The sequence below is a fragment of the Callospermophilus lateralis genome, chromosome 12, assembly GCF_048772815.1.
Source record: "Callospermophilus lateralis isolate mCalLat2 chromosome 12, mCalLat2.hap1, whole genome shotgun sequence".
NCBI classification, from domain to species: Eukaryota; Metazoa; Chordata; class Mammalia; order Rodentia; family Sciuridae; genus Callospermophilus; species Callospermophilus lateralis.
This window is the reverse complement of record NC_135316.1, coordinates 69,018,125-69,042,548: the sequence shown is the minus strand read 5'-3', so window position 1 is coordinate 69,042,548 and position 24,424 is coordinate 69,018,125. Positions and strand designations below refer to the sequence as shown.

Below are 24,424 nucleotides of genomic sequence, written 5' to 3'. Positions count from 1 at the left end.
TATGACAAAATACCAATGCTGAAGAGGCAAACAGCCATCCAGTGCTCTCATCTCCAAGGCGTGGGGTTGGAGATTTGAGAGAGAAGCTGAGGAGCAATGAGGAGGCTGGCCAAATGTGTGAGTGGGGGATGCGTGCATATACGTATATGGGACTGGGGGATGTATGAGTGAAAAGGCCACTGCTGGAGTAGGCTGCAGGAGAATCAGATCCCTTGGGGGCAGCTGGGCATAGTTAGGCCAGGAAGGTGACAAGGACTTGCAGAGACAAGGTTTAGGAGATTTCACTTTCAGATCATGACATCAAAGGGTTCAGGAAGGTTTGGTAGATAGGAAGAGGATGAGATTGGATCAGCTAGGGGTACACAGGGCTGTACAGGGGATAGGGGTCTGGCCTGGGGGAGCTTGGGTGTCTCATGGTTCTGATGTCAACAGGGATATAAGGTAAAAAGTTACTACTCATGGTCCTCCCCCGATCCAACTACCTTCAAAAAGGTTTTACCAAATTCACACTGATCTCATTCCTCTCATCCTTTCTTCACCAAAGATATCATTTAAATTTATCCTTAATGTTTCTTTATCTAAACATACAGTTAGATAATTGTATGGCTTGTCTATTCAGGTGGATTGTAGCTTCTTCTAGGGCAGGGGCCATTACTGATACCCCACTAGTGCCAAAGATGGTCCTGGGTATGTGGTCCAGAGGCCTAACTGATTCAGTTCTCCACACATTTATCTGCCTTTAGATAACAAGTCGGATACATCCACCACCTCTAATGCCTTCACTTCCCCTCTTATTATTATTCATTTTCCAATGATGGGAAAGTTTTGTTTTAATGTGCAGAGTGGCCTTGTTTCCTCACAGATTCAAAATGATGGCCATCATTGACCATTTGTCCTGTGCTACACGCGTCAGCTCATTGAATTTAACCCTCCCAGCAACATGATGGGGGGGGGAGGCTTTACAGATGAGAAAACAGTTCTGGACACATCAAGCAACTTTTCCTGAGAGTGTGTCACTGAAGAACGGTCGAGCCAGGCCTGAACCTCAGCTCTGGATGTATCCAAAGCCCATTTTCCCCATGTTTTGATGAGCATCCATCCCTTGGTCAGTCTTCTTTTTCTTCCTAGTGTGAAACAGCATGACCACTTTTAGATTTTGGTGTGCAGTTTTCTTTCTGTTGTGCTAAATGTGTACCCAGAGCCCAGTTTCTTGCTATGTCTTTCACATTGGCTCATGACCAAGGAGACTCTGAATGTGTGGAAATGAAGTCTCGAATTTTCTAGAAATAATTTTCTGTAGACAGTTGCAGGGATTGCAATTCCAGAACTCTGTTTCCTGTGATTTGTGAAGAAGTTGCTGAGGCCAAGAGATGCTTCTACTTGGACAGAGAGCTTTGTGGGAAGTATTGCTCCAGGGGTCTTTCCAACGAAGGAAAAACAAGTTGTGTTTTCTAAGTACTTCATTTAAAGACACAGTTTTATTGTACCTTTTAAAAAAAAATGCATTGGCTTGCTTTTTATGTCAAGAGGAGATTAACTTGGGAGCAGAAATTCCATCAAGGTCCAGAGTATTTTCTGCCCCCATCATCTTTCCCCACATATTCTATTTCTTTTTCTGTGTTGCATCTCAATTAAATTGGTCCTACTGGACCCATGCTTCATTGGAGGAAGCCCCTCCTGGGAGCAGTCTAAGTCTCTCTGATGGTCATGGAATTTCAAGTCACGTAGATGCAGCTAGACCTACTCTTCACTCCAGAGACAGGGCCTCCCGAACTCTCAGGCTCTCTAGAGAAGGAAACACCACAATAGCTTTTTATTGAAATGAACTTCAGTGTCTCGCAGCCTTGAGAAGGCAGAGTTCGTTTTGTAAGCAAACTGAAATCAGCAGCTTCAGAGAAAGTGGGTCTTTGGTCCTTGTTCTCCCTTTGGCATGCCTTTGATATGCTCTCTCTAATGTTCATCTTGGATCTTGTCTCCCAGGAGCAACTACCCAACATTATCACCAGAGCCCATTTGTGTACACAGCACACAGATAAATGGCTAATGCAGGCTCTTGGGGGAGGCGGCTTATGTCTGGGTCCATGGATGTAATTAAGCTTTGGAGAAATCTGCTTGTGTAAAAGGTCAGGCGTAGATCTGATTTTTGATAGGCAGGTGGACACCAGAGTACCCCTGGGTTCTGTTGATCTTACACAGCGAGTGACACAGGCTCTGGTAGTAGAGCTCCAACAACAGGCTGCTTGAAACTGGATAGGGCTTGAGCCTTTGAACTTTTATGAAATTCTGATGCATACCAAGGTTTGAGAACTATTGTTTTGAGCACAACACTCATCATTGAAGTCTCTCGGCCCAGCTGCTTTGTTAGTCTGATGTCAGTGCTTATAAAGGAAAGTATGGGGTGACCTTCACAAAATTGTTTCTTACTACTTCTGGAAGGGGAGAGATAAAAGGTTCCAAAATACTTTCTTCTTACATGACTATCAGAAGAAAACCCAAATGATGGATAAGGAGGTTACTAAGCAACCGTGTGTCATCGAGGATGCACAAAGTGCAGCACAGATAAGCCCCTCAGCCTGGGGGAGGCTCCAATTAGGAAGAATTGTTATGCACTTTATTTCACTCCTACTACTTTTCCTGGTAAATAAAGCTTATGACAGCATCTTCAAATACTTAAAAAATCCAAATTGTATTTCAAATGAAAGCTGAATAATTGCTGGAGAAGGTGAAATAGATCTAAGTGCCTTATTCTAGAAGGAGGGTGATTGAGTAAACTAATTTGCATCTGCATGTGAAATTTTGCTAAAGGACCATCTCAGAGAAATAAGAGCCACAATGGTTCATGAAGGTACGGTAACTGAGTGGAGCGGAGCCAGCCTCTGCAGTCGGTAGATGCCCAAACAGCAATCCTTCCAGTTCCCCTGATCCAAGCTGTGGAAGCAGAGCGGCTGTCAGCCCTGCTGGGATTTGAACATTTGAACTTGAGTTTTGCAGCATGAAGGGGTTTCCGCACTGTGATTTGGCTCATATACATCCTCATTGCCTCTCTGATGGCCATGACAGGACACAGCAGGCTATGTGTGGGAATTGAAAACAACAAAATCAAAACCAAGTGGAAAACAGCCACTAAATGCTCCAAGAGACTGACTCTGTTGGAAAATGTTTACTGGGGCCCAGTAACTGCCGACATGCTCATAAACGGAACGTGTGTTTTTAAAAAAAATCCTAGGCTAAGAGCTGTGCCAAGAGAGCTGCATCCTCAAAATTAAGCTGTTAGCGGTGGCTTCCTGGAAGCTCCTGAAGGACACACTGTGAGTCTTCACAAGGGTCTTTTTCAAGGCTGACCGTTAAAGCTGGGACTGTTGGTGCCGCCAAGCACAGGGCGTCTGTGTTGACCAGGCTGTATATTCTAACTGCAAATTTATAAGCTGGGCAAATATTTGTTTGTGGGGCAACTGCACAGAATATTTGAAGTCAGGATTGTTGTTAAGAACTGCAGATGTATAAATATTTCACCTAACTTCAGGGCTGGCGTTCAATTAGCACATTTTCAAATATGAGGCAAGTAGAAGGAGATGACATTGGACAGCTTGTTCTCCAAATGTGTTCCACCTGGGCAGGAACTTGAGGCACTTATTTGAGGATGTATTTGCTTGTGCTGTGTTCAAAATGTAATTTAGTAAGAAAACGTGGAAGGGGGCCTCTTCTTAAAGTTCCCCCTATTTCTTTCCTTTGGGAAGAGAAAATATATATATATATATATATATATATATATATATATATATATATATATATATATTTATTTATTTTTTATTTTTTTTTTGTATAAAAATATTGTGTTTGGTCTAAATATTCATGAACGCTAGACTCAGAAAGTTCCTTGATCTCCCTTCTTTCTGTTTTCTGCCTTCATAGGTCATCTCTAAAGAGCCATGAACTTGGCTGGGGTGCCCTCAGCTGTCAGTGCTGCTGGGCCCACATTGGTTTCTGCAGAAGTTGGAGGATTGGGATTTTGGATTTGGAGCCAAATAGCAAGGGGTCCAGCAGCTTTCCTACTCTCTGCTAACCCTGCCCACTGCAGCAGCTGGGCAGAGGGAGTTTTCTGTTGCTTGCAAACTGGGAACTCTGGCTGGTCCACCTTCCCTAACCCTGCAGCTGACAGGACCGAGGATGCAATCTCAAGAGATGGGGGTGCCCTTGTTGCCTCTCACCCATTCCATGGTCCCTGCCCCTGAACTCACTTCTCTTTTGGCAGAGTGTGCGGGCTCCAGACTCTTGTCATTCTCGCATTGAAACTACTCTCAGGAATGGTTATGAAATATATTGATCTTAAAGTAAAAAGGCTGAGAAGAGCTTAAAGAGACACTCCTCCCAGGGGAATTTGTAGTTTGATGGGCCAATAAATAAATCTAGAAGGCAAAGGCATGGGTGCATCTAAGGAAATCGAGCCTCCTAAAAACGTAGGCAGGTCCCCTCTGTAAATGGGACTGCGCTTCAGGATCCTGGGAAGATAACAAGGCCTTGCACCTCCAGCCAGAACAGTGAGGACTCTCAGCCAGAACACTTGCTGCAAGTGCTTATTTAGCTCCCAGCAAGGAGGGGGCCTGGAGGGAAGCTATGTCTCCTGGGAGGCTTCTCAGCTGCTCTGCCATGGGGTGGGCCTGATGGGAGGGAGTGGAGAAAATCCTCCTTTTCAACTCCTGCAAGCCTGCCCGCCTTCAGGGTCTGCCACATGCCTTGACTATAAATCCTCTTTGGGAGGCCCCAAGAGAGTTCCTGGGGGTACGCAGGAGGGATGTGAGGTAAAGTGTGGTAAAATTGGGTTTCCACAGTAAGTATATTATTTTGCATTCATTTAGGCACCCTTGAAGGGCATTCATGAAGGTCATAAAGGAACTGCACCATCTCCTCCCTCAGGGAGGTCCCCAGCGCAACCCTGGCACTGTGAAGGTGTACCCATGGGGAGGATTTCAAGACCCCTCTGGTCAGAGGCTCTCCACACAACTGGCTGTCAAAAAGTGACTCCACCACTCTGAACTGCAGTTTCCTCTTCTGAAAAACAGGCAAACCATGGCATCTACCCGAAGAGCTGTGGGGTGTACACTGTGAGATAAGAATACTCTAGAAAGGCATTTAAAAGAGAAGCTTTTAAATACTCATCATTCTAATGGAATCGTGTTTAAATACTAAAATGGAGGAGACGTTCTTCATGATAGTGTATGTTTGTTTTGTTTTACGTGTTTTGGTTGCTCCAGTTTTCCAGAGTAGAACTTCTCATGCCACTCCGTCTCCCTTCCTTCTCTTTGACCCCACAGTGGGAAGGAGGGGGCTGGGGGGACCTGAGGATAAACAAGTGGAGCAGCACACAGAAAGGATGCCCCATGGGGGGAAGGCTGCTACTCAGTGATTTTTTTTTTTTTAAGAACTGGATTTTTAGAACTGGAATATCACTGAAGAAAAGGATGGATTGACAGACAATTTTAAATGCTTAGAGTAGGTGTCCAAGAAGAGAGAGTCTCTACACTGGATATGAGTTTTGAGCTTCATATTTGAGGGTTCCAGTGTTACGGAAGCTCAGTCTTATAGAAGCTCCACATTCTTGGCTGGAGGGCTCATGGGGAAGAGGTGATTCTGATCAAGTGGATCCAGAGGATCCTGGCTCTGGATCCTTAATGGGGGAGAGTGTTCCAGTGGCTCTAAGACTTAACAAGCCATCAGGTGGAGCTTGTGTATGTTTTGAAGCAGTAATGAAGAAGATGGATTTGGAATCATAACTCGAAGACTTACAAGTGCATGAACTTAGATAAATTGTTTAACCTCCACAAGCATCAATTTGTCATCTGTCAAATAAGAACAATAGTAGCACCTACTTTGCAGGTGGTGAGACTTTGTGATGACGCATGTTAAGGGCCTGGGATGGTAGATACAGTTCGTAAGTAGGGTGATCAACTGTCCTGATTTGCCTAGGACCAAGAAGCTCCTGGGATTTGTGACTTGCAATTTTAAATCCAGGGCAAGTTGGTCATCCTCTGTGCAGGCGTTGAAGATACTGTTTCAGCGCAGTGGCCATAGAGACAGAAGGACAAGAAGAGTCCTTGTGGCCAGGTGCAGTGGCACATGCCTGTATATTAAGGCAGGAGGACAGCGAGTTCAAAGCCAGCCTCATCAAAAGCAAGACATTAAGTAAGGCACCTCCTCTACCATTTACCTTACCTTATTCTTAGGAACTTTTATTACACTATTTAGTTCCCACTGACATCAGTGGGACCCTTTCTCTAAATAAAATACAAAACAGGACTGGGGATGTGGCTCAGCCAATGAGTGCCCCTGCGTTCAATCACCAGTGCACATGCGCACGCACACACGGGTCTTTGCTTCTTACAGGAGGAGCAGATGTGGACTCAGTGCACTAGTTTGGGGAAGTCCCCCCGGAGCCCACCATGAGGACTAATAGGTGGAAAGATCTCAGGAGATCAGGGCTGTTCTGGGGTTGGAAGAGCAGCTGGCACAGCAGGTGCAGGGAGGCAGATCTACCAGCAGCTCCAGGAATGCAGAATGGAGCTGCCCAGCTCCAAGGTGGTTGCCAGGATGCATCTGGGCTGTGCACTAGTTTGGCTAGTTGGCCCCTAATACCATACAGAAACCAGGACCAGTGTGCAGCAGGCAATGGCAGGGGCAGGGCTGTGCACTGGAGGCCCCAGATTCAGAAGCCAAAAGAGCCCCAGGGCTTCCTTCAAGGGCCACAACCTCCTGGATGACAGATGGTTGGGCAGGTAAGGGTCAGCCAAGAGGAAGTCTTCAAAGAAAATATAAGCATTCACTGGAGGATTGGAAACTTTAAAATATCTAAGGGCAAAAAGAAGAGTTAGACTCCTGGACTGAAAGTTGGGAGACTCCGAATCTTTTCCTCACCTGGCCACCAATGTGTCCTTTGGCCGCCCCCCAAATTCTCTGCTTCCTGGGGCCCTGCCTCTCAACCACAAAGCCAAGAAAGTGGACTGGATTATTCCAAAGAAGCTTCTAGCCTTGACATTCTCCTACTCTATGAGGGCCCCTCCCCAGCCAATAATGCATGACTTCCATGTTTCTATCAAAGTACCCTGTGTTCTCCTTGTCACTCACTTCCTTCTCCGTATCTAGCAGGTCTTGTTTCCTAGTTTTCCTGCTCAGCTCTACCAATATCCTCTGTTTCTTTCTGTCACCAATAACACACCACTAACAACCCTCCATGGTTTCCTCTTATCAAGATGGCCAAGTTGCCCCCCAAACCCTCCAGCCATCCCCCTTTTACACCCAACTGCCCTTTCTTAATCCCCTTCTCATACCTTAGAACTTTCCAGTGGATCCAGGACCCCAAAACTGTCCCAGAATGTTCTTGGCACTCCTTCCTCTGAGGTTTTGTTCAAGATGTTCTTTTATAAGTATGCCCCATCTCCTCTCCGAGTGTTGAACACCTGACCCATATCTCAGTGCCCGCCCCATCCTTGCCAATTCTGGGAGACTTTCCTGGCCAGCCCCACCCACAGAGCTCTCCCCTCATCAGGGTGGGCCCCTGACCACCAGCATCGTGCCACCCGTATGTCGGTTAGAAATACAGCATTCTGGAGGTTTTAGCCCACGGTTGTTGGTCCTGTTGCTTTCAGGCCTGTGGTGAAGTAGCACATCATGGCAGGGAGCAGGTGGTAGAGCAAAGTGCTCACTGCATGTCTCGGTGCAAAACAGAAAGAGGAAGAGACTGGGCCTCACAATTCCCTTTGAGGACAAACCCCAATGGCCTAAGAATCTTCTACTAGGCTCCATCTCTTAAATTTCCACCCTGTGGGGAACATGGGTCTTTGGGCGACTTTCATCAGAACTATAGGTCAAGTCTATATATTGTAACTTTTTATTTTGAGCACTCAGAACTATAGATTATGCATAGTAATAAATACATTCCTATTAATTGGTGGTTATTAAACTTTGTACCAAGAGTGAGATAAATCTTCAGATGTGACAAAGTATTCAAGAAAGTGGATTCTCCTTTGTCCTTTCCTCCCTCTCTACTCCTCACATATACCCCACCACCATCACCACCACACACATACACACACACACACACACACACACACACACAGCGTGGATATAGGTCTCCATGGGAACTTTACTGACTACAAGTTTGAACATGGCCAACCACCAGCAAACGACCCAGCAGACATCACAGAAAAGGCTGTAGGCCATTGCTTTGGCATTTAATAACTGGCTCAGCATTTGTTTACTGAGCACTGGGCATTCTCTGGGCATATCTGTACACCTTGACCTGCCTTTTCTATTCTGAGAACCTCACTCATCCTTCATTTAAAGTTTTAGGACTCACAAAACCCAACTTTAACAATTATGATAAGTCTTTGGGGGATTCTTCCTTTCAAGGTCACAAAAGGCTTAGTGTGCCAGTTGGAAATGTATGGTATTGACATTTGAGCTTCCTTACTTGAGATTGGCTTTGGAAGGTGGTCAGTGACCATCCTAAATGACACAACTTCAGGAAATGCTCCTCATTATTCACTTCACATGGAAGGAGAAATGTGGTTAGTATTAGAAAGAAAAAGATGATAAGATTAGGGATAAAGAAAGGTATGGGCATAAAGTATGATTTTTTATACCATATAATAGAGCCCTACTGATAATCAGAGAAGATACTAAGCAACCATGTGGACAGAATGACACAGATTTGATCATCAGCTGGTGTTGGTCTGATAGCCACATGAATGGATTATTCTTGGTGGGAGAGATGGAGGCTATTCCTTGGCCCACAGAAGGGGTTTCCATTTCCTAAGAGTAACTAAGTTAGTTACTCCTGCCTCCAAATATTAGCCTTCCAGCAACAGAGATCACCCCCAACTCCTCATTATGGAACCAACTACTTTTTGACAATTTGATTATACTGAACTATTTCTGGAAGAGCTAAAGGAGTTACATATCTCAAGGATAAACTTGCCTTTCCTTGAACACAGGTCCTTAGCTGACCCCCCCGCCACTAACTAAGACCTTATAGAATTTTTGAAACACCAATATGGAATCATATACATTGTAATATCTAACCAAGGAATCCACTTCTCAGCAAGGAGGTACGAGAGGCACCTATGAACATGGGGATGGCTGCTATCTGATGGATAATTTGGATGATCTGTTGTAAGCAAAGTTGTAGAGACAATGTAAATATGATAACCTACAAATATGGGGTTCCATTAATCAGGACAAACATCAAGTCAAAGGTTTTTTATGTGGTAATGTGTACATAAGGGGAAGAAAACATGGGTCAGGGCATCAAGAGTTGAAGCAGGAGCAATGCTAGTTACGATCCTTCCCAGTAGCCCCTGTAGAGGAAAGGGGACTTTCTGACCCCCAATCCCAAACTCTGGGCTCTCTAGTGTTAGAAGCTACTGTCCCCCAAAGGAGTACATTTTGTTAGATCACACAATTCTCATTTAATTCCATTAAATCTGAAGTCATGGCTGCCAACTGGACACCAGCAGACAGGGAGTCATCATCTTGGCAGAGGTGATTGATACCAATCAATAAAAAGAAGCGGGGAGGCTCCTACACAATGGAAGCAAGAGGGGTGTGGGGCGAACCTCGGGTGATAGACACTTGGTGTCTCCTGGTATTGCCTTGCTCAGTTGTGATGGTAAATAAAAAATCGCCACAAACCTGACCTGAGAAAGTCATGGTGTCTAGGGACATATTCCTCCTGGAAGAGACTCTCAGTCAGTACTACTGGGCCAGTAGACGTGCTAGCTGAAGATAAGAGGAATCAAGCAGGAAGAGCAGGGCAAGGAGATGCTGCATAAGGTTGTGTCTTTGATAACAGATCCAGTGCTGGAGGCTACAGTTCAATCCACTAAACTTCCTTCGAGTTTCCCAGGAAGATATTTCTCTGGAATCCTAAAGTTCTCGTATGAAAGAGGGGATCTGAGCCGTGCAATGAGTAGGCTGTGGTGGATACAAACATGCACGGCCCAGATCTCCCCTCATATGGTTGGAATGTGTCCCCCACCCCAAGTTCAAGTGTAAAAACTATAATTCCTAACGCGACAGTGCTGAGGGGTGAGACTTTGAAGAGGTGAGTATGTCATAGGGTAATGCTGCTGTGGTGGGAGTGGGTGAGTTATCATGGGAGTGGGTAGCTGATAAAAGTAAGTTTGTGTCCCTCCTGTGCTCCCCACCCCCACCAGGATGTCCTCTACCATGAAATAAGAAGGTACTTACCAGATGCAGCCCCTCAATCTTGGCCTTCCTAGCTTCCAGAACCATGAGTCAAATAAACTTCTATTGTTTATAAATTACCCAGTAGGAACAACCTGTTACTCCATTTGTCAGCATTTATCTTCAAACTGTCAACAACTTCAGGATTTGCCTGGATTGCAGAAAGCTGCCTCATCTGATGGATGGAAGTGGGTATAAAGCCCTTGCCATAGCAGGGCACAGGCACATGTGGTGCGGGAGGCTGAGGCAGGAGGATCATGAGTTCAAAGCCAGGCTCAGCAAAAGTGAGGCACTAAGCAACTCAGTGAGACCCTGACTCTAAATAAAATACAAAATAGGACTGGGGATGTGACTCAGTGATTGAGTGCCCCTGAGTTCAATACCTAGTACCCCCTCCACACAAGAAAAGGCCTTGCCATTTCAGCTCCTTGTGGGGCTGGCTGGCTTTTGTTGTACCTGCAACAACCCCCTCCTCCTTTCTTCTGTACCTGTTGATCCTTAATAAATACCCTGTATGACAAATTCCATCTCAGAGTCTGCTTCTGGAGAATCTAGAATCACTTCTAAACTGCAACAGTTGTTGGGAGGGTGGGCCTGGAAAGCAGGCAAGATGATGATTGCCATCACCACAGCCCAGTTGGCAAAGAGGGAGGGAGGGATGGCAGGCTGCTCCTGACACAACTTGGTGTCCAGTTGTGTAAACTCTCACTGGCAGTGAATTGGGAGAGTATATTAGCTAAAGAGGATGCAACAATGCAGCCACTTGTCACGCATTTGAGAAGAATGCAGGAAATAGTCATTATAAGGACTGATTTTGCTCAGTGAGTTTGAGCAAAGCTGTCATTAGCACAATAGTTCAGAAGTATCTATTTCAATTTAAAAATCCTAATCAAAAAGATTCTTAGAGGTAATGAGAGTTTTTATCAGCCAGGAAATGTCAACATCATTGAAGTGAGTCAACTGAAAGTTAAAAGCTTCAGTAGCCAGTTATCTTCTGGTTACCTAGGAAATATGAATTGACCTGCCTTGAATAAACAATTGCAAAATTACTGCTAGAGATCAAAATTTAAATTTAGGCAAAATTATTAGGCAACTCTTCACTTATCTGAATTTTACTTTAATTGTTGGAGGTACCCCACTCTCTCTTTAGTAAAGACAAAAGCAGCTTCATGCAGACATCTTGACCCATATTGAAGCCAGATTTACAGATAGGTAGTTAGTGTAGTTAGGTAAATCGGGTTTAATCTGGAGTAAGATAAATAAAATGGAGGCCATTATAGAGAATGGAGTCCAGGAAAGCAGAGCAGCACTTGGGGAAATTGAAATGTTAATGTTCCCAAGGCCCAGAGCCCATTTTAAGGAAATGTTAATGAAACAGCTCCCAGCAAACAGGGAAATACTGATCAAAGCTACCCCAGGCCCTTCCTTCCCAGATTATTCCTCCAGCCCACCCATCTCCCACCTTTTGGGCCTTCCCTCCTGCATTCTATCACTGCAAGATAGAAGACCTTAGCTGTAAAAAAGGGAAGACCTCCCCCTTCCACAGGTTCCGCCCTTTGGGTCCCCTTCTTCCTCCGGGAGAAGTCCTTTCTGCTGTCCTTTAATAAAGCTTCTACTTTCCACTCTAAACTTGCCTCGGCATGCTTCTCTGGTGTTATACTGCAGCATTCGGGGAAGCAAGGACTTGTCCCCGGTAAACAGCGGTAACAATATGACTCTAATCCATGCTATGAGCTGGACAGAAGCTTCCTGGATGGTCTTGGGTTCAGCCACCTCCCTCAGCCTAAGCTGAGTTTCAGTGCATTTTGAAATACGCACCCTGTGGGCCCCTTGGTGCTAAGGAACACATTATAGAAAATCTTGCCCACCTGCCTTTGTCAAGTCTTTCCAGCTGAGGTTTCAAGATGTGTTCTATCATCTGCTGCTTGCAAACAGTTTTGGAAAGCTTCAGTTTGGTGAGTTGGCAGCTGCATTTTCCCTGGGCTGCGTTCTGTTACAAATAGCTGAGAAAAGCCCTGAGAAAACCAGTGTCTGTGTTTACAGAGACAGTGATGCAATAGGGCAGGTGGAATTCTGCTGCAGCTATAGGAATCCCCAGGGAATGCATCTCGCTGAGTCATTGTCTTTTACCTGAGTGCAGTTCTGCCTACAGCCCTGAGGGTGTGGGCTGAGAGGCAGAGAGTGGGCAGCTGTTTTGTTTTACTCAGGTGTGTTTTATGGTAAATAATGTTTTACCTCCTTGATTTTATGTAACAGTGCATGTTTTCCAGACCCTCTTTCAACTATTACCTCATTTCATCTTCTTAATAGCCCTGCAAAATAAACAATTATCATCTCCATGATAGATGAAGAAATAAACTTCAAGTTCACTTCATGAATTCATTTGGAAAATGAAAATTAGAAATGAAAAAAAATTCTTCAAAAAAAATCTTTCAGATCCCAAGTCAGGACTTAAATTATTTTTAATAGTATTTCATAAAAATGTACAAATAGGAAAGGAGTCACACATTCCATATGCTTATATTCATTGCCCTAAATTTTTACCAATTGAATATAAACAAGATGGCACAATTCAAGTTAGCAATACTCATTTCATGTGTTAAGTGATGTTTTGCTGAAACAAAGTTGCCAACAACTGGCTTAACAGTAGATGGATGTATCCACATTTTTTTTGTGTGTGTGCCTCAGTGGACAATATGATTCCTTTGATTAGCTTAAATCATTTCCTTAATGTGATTACTATTCTTCTGTTCTGACCTGATGTTGTTTTAATCCAAGGATCCATGATTATGAAGGACCAACCCAGCAAAAGATATAAACCAAATGCCAGGCCAGGCTGGAAGTTAATTTTTTTTTTAATGAAAAACCCTTCATAGTATATTTGCTGTAGTAGTTATTGTTTATGAATCATTGAAGAGTGTCACATAAAAACACAAGATCCAATCAAACAGCCACTCATGTAGAGATATTACTCTGAGCTACGGCTGCAGGGTGATGCTGCATTCTGTCTCTGTGAAGGTTAATTTTATGCACCAACCTCATTGGCCTAAGAAGGGATGCCTAGATAGCTAGAAAAAAAAAAAAATTCCTGATGTGTCTATGAGGGCAATTTTGGAGGAGATTAACATCTGAATTGTGAATAGAATAACTCAGATCACCTTTACTGATGTCTGACTGCAGCTACAGTTAGCATTGCCATCCATGGAAAACTTCTTCATCCACTATCAACTTCTTCATTCTCTTTGTCCCATTCCTTTCTCAGCCGCCTGACCAAATTATATCGTTGGTTTTCCAGGACTTCAGCGTCCAACAGTGACCACGGGACTTCTTTGCCTCCGTAACTGTGTGTTATGGTTTGGATGTGAGATGTCCCCCAAAAGCTCAGGTATAAAAGAATGCAAGAAGGTTTGAAGGAGAAATGAGTGGGTTAAAAGAGTCTTAACCCAATCAGTGAATTAATCCCCTGATAGGGATTAACTGAGTGGTAACTGAAGTGGTAGGGTATGGCTGGAGGAGGTGGGAACTGGGGGCATGCCTTTGGAGTATATATTTGTATCTGGCAAGTGGAGACCTCTCTCTGCTTCCTGAAGATGGGAGCTGCTTCCTTCTGCCACACTCTCCCGCCATGATGTTCTACCTCACCTTGAGCGCCTAGGAATGGAGCCGACCTTCTATGGATTGAGGCCTCTGAAACCATGAGTCCTCAATTGTTCAGGTCAGATCATTTAGTCACAGCAGCAAGGGAGCTGACTAAAACACTGTGTGATACAATTTCTATAATCTTCTCATAGTCCCCCGCCCTCCATCTATCTATCTTTGCAGCTTCCACTGGTTCCATTTTTCTGGAGAACCCTGGCTCGTATACCTACCATCTTTCTCCATTTGAACTACCCTCTGTTGGTAAAGCCTTCTAACACCCAACCGTCTGTTCATCCCTCAGGGTTCAACTCAAATACTTCCTCGTTGGTAGGAATTAGCACTCCTCTCTCCATATGTTCATAGCACATTTCCTAACCTTCTGTTTTCACTCTGCCTGGGATTGCAGTTAGTAGTTGCATATCTGGTTTCCATGTTGGATGGAAGACTTTGTTAAGCAAGGGGAACTTTTACAACCATGGAGGCTCCTAAGACAAATAAAATGAATTGGTTTTAGGGGAGAATAACATAAGAGAACTTCATAGTATATATTTGAGCTCCACAAGAGGCAGAACTTCCTAAATTGCTTGCTTTCTGACATGATGTAAGGCTTTCAGCATAGGTTGGTAGACATGAAATTGTAAATGTTCAAAGCCTAAGCAGACTTAGGACTTCTCTAGTTCAATTTACCTGGGAAATAAAGTCCCAGAGAAAGTGAACAACTTGCCCAGTTAAATATTGGCAGCATCAATAATCAAGCCCAAGCCTAGCACACTCTCTGTTAGCATAGATGAGTTCCCTGCCTTGTCTCCTCACTGATCCCAGAGAAATCTTTCAAAGCAGAATCTGCTCAGATCTCAAAGAGGTCGAATTCAATTGCTCATCAGACTTTTAAAAAAATTGATTTGTATTAGCTGCTATTGTCCAGTTAAAAAATTTTTTTTTTTCTTAACCATATCATCTATATCACCAAAAAATGTAGTCTTGGGTAATATTTAACAGAGACAGGACTAATGAAGAATTGATTGCATTAATTTGATGTTTCATTGAAAGAACCGCGGTCCACTTATTAAATCCCACAACATATATAAAAACAGACACTGATGATATGACCAGAAAAATCTACAACATATATTGGCAGACACCAATGATATGATGATATGAAGAATTCAAAGCTGATAGTTGGATATAAACCCATTTTATTTTCACACAGAGAGCAGGGACAGACAAACTATGGCCCTTGGGCCGCCTAATCTATTTTTGTTAATAAAGTTTTATTGGGACATGGCTGTGCCTATTGGTTTACAAATTGTTTAAGGCTGCTTTCATGCCAGTAGGCTTACATTACTGGGAAAAAGACCACATCATCTTCAAAGTCTAACACATTTACCCTCTGGTCTTCTACACAAAACATTTCTAAACTCTTGAACATGATGTATTTCTTAAGCTGAGGTTTGTATTTCCATGGAGATTTCTAGACATACTTTTGGAATTCTACCATAATGTTTAAGTGTGTCTTCATGTCTCTAACAATCAGGAGGAAAAGCTGAACATAAGCATGCTCCACATCATCTGAATGACTACCCTGGATCCTGATCGTACTTCCTTGTGTTTTAGTATCCACATTTAGATTTGGGTTAATGGTCATGTTAGAAACATGAGAAGGTAGAAAGACCTCACAGAATGTTAGACCAAGTCCCTCTAGAAGCATTTAGGGCTGTGTTAACCACCCTGCCTGTGACTTGGAAGCAACTGTCTGAGTCAGGTGAACTCAGCACCAGAGAAAAATATATAGGCTTTCTCTATCTATCTCCTAGAGACTCATCCTGGCATAGCCAAACCCATTTCCCTGCTTCAACAGGAAAGGGGATAGTTATTTTTGCTATTTAGGAGAATGATGAGGAAACCACAGTAAATTTTTGGTGGAGGGTGGTGGGGTGCACTTTTCTTAATTATTTAATTAAGAAATTATTTCTTAATTATTCAATTAATCCAAGATATTCATTCATGAAGCAGTCAGTGGGTTTACCAAAGACCCGGTGTTACTCCATTTCTGAAGTGATTTTACCACTTCACTCCAAACTAAAAATGAGACAAGTGCAAATTTGAACTTGATCATCCATTTAAAATAGCATCCTTGAGCCATTTATGCATCCTTGGGGGTCTATGTCAATCCAATTAGATCCACAAAGACAGGGAGATAAAATCAGAAAGTCTTTAAAAAGTTCAGGACCTATGAAAAATAAGACTGATTGGTTTAAAGAGGAACCTTTGAAGCCAAGAAAGTAGAAACTTGACTTATGGAGTTTGAAATGCATAGCAAGGTAATCAAAATACTGATTTCCCCAAAGTACAAAGGTTCATGTGATATTTCAAACCAAGTAACTACAGAGAGGCACTTAATTTCAATCTTGAATAGTTAAGATGAAGTTTACAATTGCAAACTAGAATACTCCACTTGGAAAGAATTATGTAGCGGGAGGCAAAAGAGAAATCTTACCTTTAGTCCCAGTAATTGCACTTCTAGGAATTTTTTTTTTCTTATGAAGATAACACACAGAAACCAAAGATACATAAGCAAAAATGTTCATTGCTACATCATCTTTAAGATTAAAAGAAAAACAGGAAAGAAATTATGTTAAAATATCAATCTTAATTATATTTTTATAAAACATATAATTACATATTTTATATTTAGAAAGTATGTGATTTTAATATTTTAAAGTGAAGCAAATAATTTTAGAGAACATGTAGAAATATGGGGAAATATGATGTAACTTAAAAACAACAGTAAGCAAGAGTATATTACCCTAACTGTAGATACGTGAATATTGCATGCTAGTAGTAATAAAAGAGAAGCTAGCTTAATTAGGTAGTGGGAGTGTGCTGGTCAGCTTTCTATCTGTGACAAACCAACTAAAAGGAGGAGAGATTCCTTTTGGCTTGTGGTTTCAGAGGTTTTAGTTCATGGTTGCTTAGCCTGGTTGCTTTGGTCCTGTAGAGGTGTATTATCTCATGGTGGAAACACATGGTGGAGGAGGCTGCTTATCTTACCATGGCTTGGAAACAGAGAGAGAGAAAGAGAAGGGACTGGAGTCTCCATCCCTGTCATGAGCCATCCATAGGATGCTTGTGGGTCACCGCACGTGGAAGCCTTGTGGATAGACACATCTGGTGTCTGGGAATGGCCAGAGGACATTTCCTCTGGTTAATTGCCCAGGGACAATGTCAATCTCTTTCCTGCTCTACCATGGCCCACCCAGCACCTGAGATGGGTGTGACCTGCCAAGATGTCAATCAACCTGCTGACTGCAAGACATCTCCAAGCAAGATTCCGCTCTTGAAAACTTATCCCTGCCTTTCATGTACCCCCTTAAATAAACCCCTGGAGTCATCTTTTCCCTTTGTCTAGTTCCAGAGTCCATGTGGACTAGATCTATCAGGGGCTTTGAATTCTGTAAACATATTTGTTAAGTATTGGTGCTTTGTTATTTGCTAATTATTTGAGTTTGTAAGTTTTAGGGTGGCTTGGATGGTCCTGGGCAGAAAAAGAACCTCTCAATGGGACGCTGACCATTGTTCCCCCCAAAATCCCCTTCAAGAACACACACCCAATGACTTAATTTCCTTCCCCTAGGCCTCACACCCTAAAAGTTCTACTACCTCCCAATAATATCATGGGCTGGTGACCAAGCCTTAAGTATATGGGCCTTTGGTGGACACTCCCAAACCATAGCAATGATATTATGGATGATATTTTAAATATTATGGATGACATTTTAAATATTATGGATGACATTTTTTAATAATGTGTGTGTGTGTGTGTGTGTGTGTGTGTGTGTATGTGTGTGTGTGTTGTTTTCAATGAAGAACAAGGAAACTCACTAATTAAAATGACAAAAATCCAGATAGGGACAAACATTTTAAAAAACCAAATTTTAATTTTGCATAGAGGCTCCCGGCCGAGTCCGTTATGGCCGTAGCCGCCTTGGGGAGGATGAGGGGGGCCTCGCAAGCGAACCAGCTTCCCGGGCCCGGCATTCAGACCCCCGGAGGGCTGGCGTGGATACTGGTCCTCGTGCTCCTGCTGGCGTCCGCCATGTCCACTGGTTGCTTGCTTCTTTATCTGCCAGTTTGGGATACATGAGATAAAAAGAAAATTCAGGACTCTCCATCACTAACAGATTCACCGGACCAAACTGTACAAAGCTCACATATTTCTACTTCAAATATGAAAGCTGATCAAATCTTCTATTTCCCATATCAGTACCACTCTCCCTCCTGCAACCAGTACAGAGAAAAGTGGAAGAGCATCTGCAGCCCCCCATCCCTCCCCTACCACTTCTCTGTCCCAAGAGGAAGCTGATAACAATGAAGATCCGAGCATGGAGGAGGAGGATCTTCTTGCACTGAATAGTTCTCCATCTACAGCCAAAGACACTATGGACAATGGAGATTTTGGAGAATCAGACTATGACTGGACCACCAGCCCCAGGGATGAGTCCGATGAGACTTTAGAAGAAAACAGGGGTTACATGGAAATTGAACAGTCAGTGAAATCTTTTAAGGCCCCATCCTCAAATGTTGAAGAGGAAGACAGCCATTTCTTTTTTCATCTTATTATTTTTGCTTTCTGTATTGCAATTGTTTATGTTACATATCACAATAAAAGGAAGATTTTCCTCCTAGTTCAAAGCAGGAAATGGCGTGATGGCCTTTGTTCCAAAACAGTGGAATATCATCGTCTAGACCAGAACGTTAATGAGGCCATGCCTTCTTTGAAGATTACCAATGATTATATTTTTTAAAGCACTGTGATTTGAGTTTGCTCATTATATAATTTTATTTGCTTGACTTTTTATATGATATTGTGTAGTTGTTTGCCATAGGCAGTTGGTACTTAAATGAGAGGCGCATTTCTCTCTTTTGCCTTGGTGCTTTGGAAATTGAATGTCACAAACAGGGAGTATATGATTTTTAAATCTACATTTTTAGAGCTGAATTCAATCAGGTGTTGTCTGAAATGTGAGTTAAGCATTACCTTACATTTACACTGGTAGTTTGTTATTTTCCATTCATTGTGCTTGTTCTGGAAGTAATGCTACTTTTAAAGATCCCAGACTTGTAACTAAATTCTAACATAGTTAGATTTGACTTAGAGTCATTCTCTGCCATCCAGGTACTATTTTTTAAAGACACATTACTTTGCGGTCCCAAACCAAAATGTACAAGGGTATATGTAATAGTACTTTGCATTCAAGTAACATACTTTTTTCTCTATAGAAAGTTGCTTTGTGTATTTTAGGCAATTAAAATATAGTTTAAGATAATGAGACTGCTCAATCCCACTACAGTTTTAGGTAGCATATTAAATGTGTCTAAAAATTCTGGCAGAAGAGACTGAATTTTCAGTGATTGTAGATAAAATATTATATAGATATCATTTTTTGGTTTGAATTATTGAATTAAATTATAGGTAGAAATTGGTAAAATGTTAAATAGACGAAGAATTACTTTTAGTTAGCAGTTGATTGTACCACAGGTTCCTCAAAAATTTCAAGCAGTGGGCAGAGTTTAAAATTATATCATTTGTTTATTTTGGTTTTTATGTATAGTAAGTTTGAGTAAATTTTAGGACCCATTATCACTTAAATAAGACTGTATCTCAGTCTTTCAAATTAAAATTATGCCTGAATGAAATTATTTGTAATTATTTGAAATTATTTCTTGTTTGTTTATTTTTTATAGCAACTGGAAGTTATTTACTGTATTTCCTTTGAGTCTGTCTTTCTATCACAAAGAATTCATCAATATGTAAATAAGTGATTTGAACCATGTTTGACTTACAAGTGTCACTACAACTTTTCAGAAAGCATCACCTCTACTATGTGTTAAACAATGCCCGGGCGAGCCACAGTCATGTGCTTTGTGTAGAGACGGAAGAAGCAGCACCGTCCATCCTTCCTCTCGGCTGGACACTTGACTGCCCCAATGAGGAAAGGAAGCACAATGGAAATACACCCAAACTGTTTTATTGCAGTAAATTTTTTTCATATTTGAAATTGTATTATTTAATATTTTGAATAAGATTTTAAAAAATAAATCCAAGATATAATTCCAAAAAAAAATTTTTGCATAAATTTGATATATCAGGAAAAAAAACCCATTCTGTTCAAAACATCAAAACATGATAAGGATTCTGATGAAAAGATTCTAGACGCTGAAAGTCATGAGGTCCCTTTCTCTGAGAACTAAGGCCCACTGAGCACCTACAGTGTGGAAATATCTTTTGGTCTCCAAACAGCCCTTTGGATAGGCATTGTTATTGTCCCATTTTTCAGATGAGGTAACAGGCGTGAAGAGAAGAGGCAATTTGCCAGTGATCACACAGCTAATTAGTGGCAGACCTGGGACTTTATCCAAGTCTGTCTGACTGCAGGGCCACTAGAGCTCTAGGAACTTTAACACCCACCCCCACCTCTGCCCCCCACAGAGACAGCCTGTCAGACTAGAAAACTCTGGGAATGGGGAGGTGCGTGGTAATCACACAGTCCTGAGTTTGGATTCTAGCTTTTTGTATCAGCCAAGATGTTTTTGATGGAAGGAAATAGAATCTGACTCACAGTAGCACAGACATTTAGGAAATTCATTCTCTTGTAACATAAATTCCTGTGTCTTGGGAGGCCCATGGGGTCTGTGGTGGGCAGTTCAGTGATGCCATCAAAGCCCCTTCCATCTTCCCCCCTGGCCCCTCTGCCATCCTTGGTGCATGCTCTTTGGGAGCAGAATGCATTGCATCTTTGCTAGAGGAGAAAGAGAGCTCTCTGACTGGGATGCTCTCTCAGGTGAGGGAAATTTTCTCCAGGAGTCTTGGAGAAGAAATATGTCCCAGGAATATTCCTGAACTAGCTTCTGTTGGGATTATGGCTGCCTTGTTGGTTTACACTAGCATGATCTGCATAGACATTAAAGAGTCAACCATGATGTGCTTGCTTTACATTCTTCTAGTTTGCATTTCCATTTCTTTATCTGTAAGATGGAAGATTAAGGATTCTGTGGGATGAGGGTTAGAAGTGCCTGGCTAATGGAGGATGCTCAGTATTTATTATCTGAGTTTGTCAGTTAGGGAAGAAAGAAGGCTGATGGTGCAAGCCGAGTTCTCGGGTTGAACTGTGGTCAGGTTGATTCTTTTTCTTTACTTCCCCTCACCCCTGTAGTGATAGGCTGATGCTGTGGTAAAGGATGAGGTGCTGATACTATATGAATTAAAATTTTTTTCTTCCCTATTCTTGTCCTGAGTCTTTTGAATTTATATAATTAGAGTTTTAAGATGTTATGGAGTTCCATTATTAAAAAGAGAAAAATTGGCTTTCAATGAAAATTCACAATTTTCATCCAGATCCCAGTTAAATATGGTTAATTTCAGCTGGACCTCACCCCCAGTAGTCTTCATTACTGATTTTTCTTTTACGCTATTGTATCCTTTAACATCGGAATTCATTTCTCTGGATTATAAAGTGAGAAGACAATGATTTTGCACAAATTGCAAAATTTACCTAAACAATTATGGTTCTTCCCTGCTGCAAAATCAGAAAGAATACATGATATGGACTAAGCGTTTATGTCCTCTTAGGTTCATATATTGAGCCTTTAACTCTTAGTGTGGCCATATTTGGGCATGGGGCCTCTAATGAAATAATTAAGGTTAAATGAGGATGTAAAGGTGGGGCCCTGATCCAATAGGATTAGTTTCCTTACAAGAAGGGACACTAGAGAGCTTGCCCTCTTTCTCCCTCCAGATGTGAGTTCATAGTGAGAAAGTGACAGTCTTCCAGCCAGGAAGAAAACTCTCACCAGAACCTAACTGTGCTGGCACTTGATTTTGGACTTCCAGGCTCTAAAACTGTGAGAAAATAAATTTTTGTTGTTTAAGATACCCAGTCTATGGTATTTTGTTACAGCAGCCCAGGCTGACTAATACAGTCCACTTTTTTAGTTAAATGTTCTTATATGACCAAGTATTCTAGAGGAATATTAGGCACAATATTTGACTGTTTCACATAGGTGTAGGCTGGGCATCTCATCTGCTCTGTCTGTTCTCTCTATCACATGTGTGTGGCAGGTAGAATGACGTGGAGGTCAACATTAAGAGCTGTAGAAAACTGCTTTGCAATGATGGCTAGAAGTAGTATATAATGATGACTTGATTCTTTCTATCCTTCCTGCTTCTCCCCTCCTCCCGCCCTCCTTGCATCATGTGGATCAAACCACTAGGTATAACTTGTAGATTCTGTCACATCAATTAGAGGAGACATAGGAACCCTAACCATGTTGTTTCATCTGAGTGAAAGAGGATCAGTCCCACTTTGAAGACAAAAGTACTGGTATATTTTACCAGTATGTTTGAATACAAGGACAGGACTATTGTTGGCACCTCCAGTGAATGCCATAGGAAATGTGACGGGGTTAGTTCTGTAGCCATCTCATACTTAGTTTCCAGTCCTACCCATTTATTGCAGTCCCAAAGCCCTGCAAGTACAGTAAAACCCACAAAATATCAATGGGTTAAATGAGCTCAACCAAAAAGAATGTGACAGCAGAGTAATAAATTGCTTGGGTGAACTTCATTTACTATAAAGCAACAATATAATGTTTAAAAATGTTTTAAAAGGAAAACATTACTTAAAATTCTTTCACCCCAATACAATTGTCTTACGTTCTGTTTCCAGGCAGCCCTTACCGTGTGCCTATATTTTTTAAGAGTCATTTCCATAACACATACATACTTAGGAATAATAGTATACTGATGATATTCTTGAATTTGACATTCTTAACTTCAATTACTACTTTGGACTTTAAAAATCACAGTAATTAGTAATTTTCTAGAGGTTTGATTTTGAAATGACTAGATATCTAAGACGGTGCTCAAGGAATTAGGAATCACCCAGAAGACAAGTCCTACCTACCATCGCCAGGATCAGCATTTCAATACAGTATTTTTGCTTTCATAAGGAGCTTACAAGGAACTCTCACAAAGTGATAAAGATGTTGTTTCTTTGCAGATTTAGGTGAATTTAGGTAAATACCCTAATGATGTGATGTAATGCCACCTAGGATTTACTTTATTGGCAGGTTGATTTTTTTTTTTTTTTTGTAGATTTATAAGCAAATCATGAGCTCAGAGATTCTTTAAGAATCTTGAGGGATTACTTAACATTTTGATTACTGCATTATAAAGGGGGAAATTGTATGCTACAATGTTTTCCTCTTATTAGGGAATTTGTGAGGATGTGGGACCTATTTCTCATGAGTTTCAATAGTACACTATATTCTATTCTTTATTTTCCCTTGGTGTTACATAACTCTCATAAAGATCATATTACACATAAAGATCATATGTACAACATTCCATTGACTTGCTGTGTGACCATTTGCCAAAACCATTGTCTTACCACTTTATATTTAGGTTGTTTTCAATTTTGTACTGTTCAAGATGATTTCAAAATGGTAAACTTTGTGTCTCCTTTTGAAATATTTTCTTTGTAGGTAAAAAGGTGTGGACATTTTTATGACTCTTAATATATATTATTATATTGTTTTCCAAAAGATATATGCAAATTTACATTGTTGAGTAATGCAAAATAGATGTCATTGCACATGATAACAAATGTTTTCTGCTATTTAAATGGGCACGGAAGGGTTTCATTTTCCATTACTTTGACTTGTGTCTAGGTTGAATGTTGTAAATTTATTCACAATTATTACAGTTCAAATTTTTCTTTTAATGGGTGTATCTGTTTATATCCTCGGCTGGATTTCTTTCAGCAAGGGTCATCCTAGCTTTGGAATCAAGAATTTAAATCCGAACTCTGTTGCTTATTAACTGTGTGATCTTGGGCAAGTTATTAAATACCCCTAGTCTTTATTTCCTCATTTGTAAAGTGAGGATAGTAATGCTGTCTCTCACACAGTCAGGATTCATCAGAAGTACTGAACATACATGGGAAGACTGTTTCACCATTTGTAATCACACTATTTGGGTTTACTAGTTGGTTTTTATCCCAACCCTATCTTTCAGTGGCTACCTGCTTCTCTCAAGACATGCCTCTGGACAGCCTGATCATCTCTCTCATCTTGACTCTTCTACTGTTCATAGGGAGAGTCCTGAAAGTGTCCTGCTATCTCAGAATTCTATCTGTGCCTCCTTAACAGTTGTTCCGATTGCCCTGCCAACCTTCCAGAAAACTCTTAATTATCCTTCAAAACATAGAGCTACCTGCCTTTCCAGGCTGACTTTGCTCCTCTTTCTTCAGTCGACCCTCATGTGTATCTGTGTCAAAGCATTTATCAAACTTCCCTATGTTGTCAATTTACTTGTAATTTTCCTCCAATAGACTCTAAGCCCCATGTGAGTAAAAACTGTTTTATTTAATTTTTACGGACTCATCGTATTGCAGTACTAGACTTGTGGAAAGTGCTGGATAAATATTTGTTGAATGAATGAATCAATACCTGCATTACTCATCAGGCATGGATTCAAATGTCTCAA

At 41.6% G+C, this 24,424-nt stretch overlaps 1 pseudogene; it reads left to right on the top strand.

Annotated features, from left to right (window-relative positions):
- Positions 1–17,842: 17,842 nt before the first annotated feature.
- LOC143411690 (keratinocyte-associated transmembrane protein 2 pseudogene) lies at positions 17,843–18,927 on the top strand (annotated as a pseudogene).
- The last annotated feature ends 5,497 nt before the right edge of the window (positions 18,928–24,424 follow it).